Here is a 5,736-nt window from a genome sequence, read left to right as displayed (position 1 = left end):
GTACTGAAAACCCTATTGAATAAAAACTCCACGAGAACATCTGTTGGCCAGCCAGTGGGAAGGTTTCTAGCAGTTCAATTACACTTATTTGGCGTGCGCAAGTGAACCACGCCTACAAAGCCTGTTACGCACCTTAATAAGGTTACTCTGAATACCAACTACTAAAAAATATATAGGAAAGGCGTAATTTCCTAAATCGGACCCTTAGTGAATACAGGCCCAAACTTAATCTGTGTCTAGGAAACTGGCCTTGAGGGTTGGTCCTGACCTCTCTGCAGGTTGCCGATGGCCTCGTTGTAGTTCTCCAGCTCCAGGTGACACTGGCACAGGAAGAAGTGGGCTTTGACAGAATGGGGGTCCAGTTCCAGCGCGTGCTTGCAGTCCGCCAGGGCTTTGTCGTTCTGCTTGCAGCTTCACTTGGCACAGAGTACGGTTGGTGTAGTACACCGCCACTGAGGGGTTACGGTTCTGTTGGTAAGATGTATACACACACACAGGTGCAACCACGCACGTTATTAGGCCTACATATTGCACAAGCTATTTTTGTAAGAGTGCATCAGACCAAGCTACTTCTATTCTGACATCTATTCAGAGTAGGTGAATAGGACAGTGTCAATATCTCATATCATATAGACTTTCAGTCATCTGAAAAGGTGTAGACATTTTACATCATCATTCCCCTTAAGAGCAGTAGCTTGCTACTCACTATGGTTTTGCTGTAGCAGGTGGCAGCTTCCTGGTACTTGCGGCAGAGGAACAGTCGGTTGCCCTGCTCCTTCAGCTCCTGTGCTGTGGAACTCTTCTCTGGGCTGCTAGCCATCTTCTCTGGTGGCTCTCCAGCGCCCGCTGCGCACTGTTTCCCTATCCTGTTCCCAGTCTCTCCGGCTGGCTAGCTGTCAGGTGAAAGAATGGCCCTGTTCTTTGTCTTCTCACAAACTAGAAAAGAAAGATAGGCAGCATCAGCAACAGTCGATGCATTGCTGCTGCGTGTGGTGAGGTGCTGTTGCAACTCATACATTGAGCCCTCACATTTCACTGGCTAGCTAGTTATGCATCAACATATGGTTGTGCAACTAAGATGCTGAAGTCAATGTTTGAGACGCATTAAAACCAGTCATTATCGGGCACATCACCTGGCCATGACCACACTGAAAGGACTGTATGTCAAAACTACGCTAACTAGCTAATGGCTGACGTTGCGCCCTCCCTCAGTCCCTGTGTCACTACACAAAACAAGGTAGCTAGCTAGCTAGTTGCGTTGGCAAAGACCGTGGACTTTCCCCATTGGTTTGCTGATATGGTTTACTGAGTCAAACGTCTGCTACAATGCAACGATGCTAACGCTAGCCCAATAGTGGAGTAAAATTAGCCTAGCGTTACTCCTTTGTCCAATGACCTTAGGTACATGTTATATTTAAAGGGAGAATTAGCTCTGGAAGCCATCTAAACGTGAATCGATTCTCAGTTGCAGTAACGTTACGGTTCTTGAAATAAATCCCTCTAGGTTCATATCACATCAAAATAATTTCACTAATGCAAAAAATACACACCTACTGTACACGGTCTTAACCGGTTAACACAGAACAGTATTTTTCATCAACAACACGTTTGTGGCGTCTGTCTTCACACAGCAGGCGTATTCGGAGAAACAGATTGCTAATTAGCTCAGGTAGTCCACTCTGTCTTCCGTAAATAAGCGCTGTGAGATGGAAATATGGCCGTGTGGGAACCCCAGCCCTATAAAGCTGTGTATCAATTTACATTTGAGTTTTTTGAAAATGGGTTATCACGGATATGAAAGATAAGGTCATTACGCCTCCAAAAACATATCGCTAGCGATGCTTTTTTAATGTTCAGAACGAACGTCACGGCTCCTAACAGAACTCCCCCTCCAGAATACGCCTCTTCACCCAATGATTTAGCCACATGTATGTCTAATGTAACGTTATCTCATGATGATAAAGTCAAGCGTTAGCTAACAGCTAGCCTAACTCAAATTTTGGTTATTAAACTAACGTTACCTAGCTACCGATTAGTGGTGAACTACACACAAAAACAAACATCTTTAACCTCACCCTTTCAAATTAATTTCATATACAGACAATTGATGTGCCAGTATATTTCAATTTCAAGTCTTAATTGATTTGCTTTTCCCATTGAACTGTAACTATACTATAACAGAGCTAAGAGCTAGCTAGTTTGTTGTCATGCTGACGTCGGATATACGACGGAGCACCGCGAGGTAAGATTCAATAACAAAAAAGTTACCAATACCCCAAAACCAATCCTTACCATTATTCGTTTTATGGTAGAAATTGCCTCAAGGTCATATTACATCATGTTAACATCAAGTGTTTGAAATATTTAGGAAATTATGTTTTGCTGATAAAATACTGTAACGACCCTGCGTTTATAAGCGCGGAAATCGACTCTGCCGCACGATCACCTCGGCGCGCTATCCAAACATGCAATTTCACTAGAGGCACGCATTTCCCAAAGTGTTTGAAATATTTTGGAAATTATGCTTTGCCTGTTAAAATACGTAAAATTGATTTCCTCAAATATTATAAAAGATCTCCGAGGTTGAAATTCTCCAAATGGCACTTCATTTCAGTTGTGTTGTAATTTTATGATAGAAATTGCCTAATGTTAATCACCAATGTTGGATAACTGACTAAAATGATATTTTGTGAGTAAAATACATACAATTATTTCTATTATTATTGAAAAAGATCTCATGGTTGAAATTCTACAAGTTATACCTCCATTCTGTCCTTTAGTAGTGTTTCTGTAGAAATTGCCTCAAAAGTCATATTATATGTTAATCACCAATGTTGGAAATCTGACTAAAAGGATATTTTCTGAGTAAAGTACACAAAATCGTGTAGTAGTTTAATGGTAGAAATATTCTCATGTTCACGAAAAGTGGTTGAAAACTTTTGGAAGTTATGTTGTTGTTTTTTACCCCCTTTTTTCCCCCAATTTCATGGTATCCAATTGTTAGTAGTTACTATCTTGTCTCATCGCTACAACTCCCATACGGGCTCGGGAGAGACGAAGGTCCTCTGAAACACAACCCATGCGTCCTCTGAAACACAACCCAACCAAGCCGCACTGCTTTTAAACACAGCGCACATCCAACCTGGAAGCCAGCCGCACCAATGTTTCGGAGGTGCCACGTGTGTGCACCTGGCAACCTGGTTAGCATGCACTGCACCCGTCCCGCCACAGGAGTCGCTAGTGCGAATCATATTGCAAATGTACAAAACACGATGTGTGGCCTTATCTCCAAAACGGAAAAGACTTTGAAGACGAAACTTGGTGAGCATAGGTTTGGCATAATGGGCAGTTGGCCCCGAACAAGATGGCGTCTAGACCTCAACGGTTTTTGAGTTATGGCCATTTTTCTGGGATTAAAGGTCCAAAATGAAAATAGAGCAATAATTTTTCCGCTTCACGTCAAAGTCAAGGAACCTCCGGTGTCAATAAAAAAAGAACCTGCCTTTATCTATCGTCATTTAAGAGAATTCGTACAATGTCAAATTGGTGATGTTCAAAAATATATATATTTTTTTTTAAACAGTTACAGATCCAATTGCAGCGTGTTCATACAAATCTTTTTAAAGTGTGCTTCGGAGTTCTACGAGATTTCTGTGATTTTCTGAAATAACACACTCACTAAACACTCCGTAAATAAGTCAGTTCTTAACATAAAGACTTAAAACTCAAAATTCTATAATTGCCTACCCCATGTGTTCACTTTCAGCTTCCTGTGTAAACCGGAAGTGTCTTAAAATGGTGTCATAGGTGCTGTTTCCAAGGGTTAAAAATGTCAGATCTTTTCAAAACTTCATATGTGTGATTAGGCAACCCCCATGAACTGTAAGTCAGTCATTTCTCCCAACAGATGTCAAAGAAAAGCTCTCTCACACACACACACACACACAGCAAGGATGGAGTGACAAAGTGCGGTGCTTAAAGACACACAGAGCCTGCAATGGCATTTCCATATTCTCTAGGCCGTTCCGAGTTCAACGAGATGCCCTGCTTGACCGTAGCTCGCTCTGAGTGCAGCGACCGTGAAAAAAGTAGGCCCAAAATGAAGCCTGGCCCTAAATGTAATTTGCTTTTGGGTGACAGTGAGAGAACCGTTAGGGTGAGAAGCACAATTCGACCTCAGGTACGCTCCTGAGGTCCTCCCGATCTGTGCAAGCCTAACCTTGACCGTGTGGCTTTAACCCTTAACAGTAAAACCGTTTTTTTTTTGATCTCACAGATTACAACGACATCTCTCCCCATAGGAATACATTGCCTGCTCCTCTAAAGTCAACCTGAAGCCTATGTGGGTTATGAATGCCTTATGAACCTGTCTTCAATGACAGTCCATCAGGACACTATGAGGTCTACCTGTGTCGATTCTAAGCTTCCTGAAGCAACCGGAAGTGGTTAAAATCACCCTAAACGTGTTTTTCCATACCCAACCAGCAGTTTGTGATAAATAGTGCATTCAACCCTGTGTAAATCGGTCAGTTCTTAACATAAACACTTAAAACTCAGGATTCTGTAAAGGCATACCCCAATGAGGATATGTGTTTACCTATAGCTTCCTGTGCCAACCGGAAGTGCCATAATTGGTGTCACAGGGGCTGTTTCAAAGGGTTAAAAAAGTCAGATCTTTCCAAAACTTCATTTGTGTGATTAGGCAACCCCCATGAACTGTAAATCAGTCATTTTTCCCATAAAATGTCAAAGAAAAACTAAATCACACACAAGCACAGCTTGGAAGGAGGGACACATTGGGGTGCGTAGAGACATACACTGCCTTCATTAGTTAGCTTTGTTCGAGCTAAAAAAGAACCGTCAGACCTAGAGTTACGAAACTTTAGAAACCTGTTCTAGACCTCAGGTCGATAGTGCGTGGTGAGGTACGTGGCTCTAGAAGGTTCTCGGACCGAAAAAGTTGTGGAAAAATGGCATAAGGACAACAAAGTCAAGGTATTGGAGTTGTCATCACAGAGCCCTGACCTCAATCCTATAGAACATTTGTGGGCAGAACTGAAAAAGCGTGTGCGAGCAAAGAGGCCGACAAACCTGACTCAGTTACACCAGCTGTCAGGTGGAATGGGCCAAAATTTAGGAATATCAGTGCAGACATTTTGCTCATACACTAGTATGATTATCTGCCCAAAAGCCTAGCTCCCGGTCCCTCCCTCACCTCTCCTTCTCTGCTAGGATAAGTTTGGTGAGATATGCATGCAGCTTGTTCTCCTGGTTGATGCGCTTCTCCTCAATGCTATTCCAGCGCTTCTTCTTAGCGACCCGCAGGGCACTCGGGATGTCGTCTCCAAAGTTCAGTCTCTGCTCCTTGGCCAGATTGTAAGCTGCCGACAGAAAAGGTCCAGACATGAATGTAGTCCATTGAAAACAGTAATACTGCCTCAGAGATGCCTAGTACTGGGTATAGTTAGAATGTTGACAGCATTATAAATTGCACTCGACCCAATACTGCACATCTACAGTGCATTCAGAAAGTATTCAGACCCCTTCACTTTTTCCACATTGTTATGTTACAGCGTAACTCTAACAATATATTAATACATTTTTCCCCTCAATCTACACACAACACCCCATAATGACACAACAAAAACAGGTTTAGAAATGTTTGCAAAAACAGAAATACCTTATTTACATAAGTATTCAGACCATTTGCTATGATACTCGAAATTGAGCTGAGGT

General features: G+C 42.4%; 1 long non-coding RNA gene across 1 annotated transcript; it reads right to left on the bottom strand.

Moving 5' to 3' along the window:
- Positions 1-711: 711 nt before the first annotated feature.
- Positions 712-5,448, bottom strand: LOC149974439 (uncharacterized). The gene is made up of 2 exons (XR_016489433.1): positions 5,216-5,448; positions 712-936 (listed from the first exon to the last, which is right to left on the bottom strand). It is a non-coding gene; the product is annotated as an uncharacterized LOC149974439 (long non-coding RNA).
- Between the last annotated feature and the right edge of the window lie 288 nt (positions 5,449-5,736).

This window comes from Oncorhynchus mykiss, chromosome 20 (assembly GCF_057628025.1).
Source record: "Oncorhynchus mykiss isolate SJ-2025 chromosome 20, ASM5762802v1, whole genome shotgun sequence".
NCBI lineage: Eukaryota > Metazoa > Chordata > Actinopteri > Salmoniformes > Salmonidae > Oncorhynchus > Oncorhynchus mykiss.
This window is presented reverse-complemented; position numbering and strand designations above follow the sequence as displayed.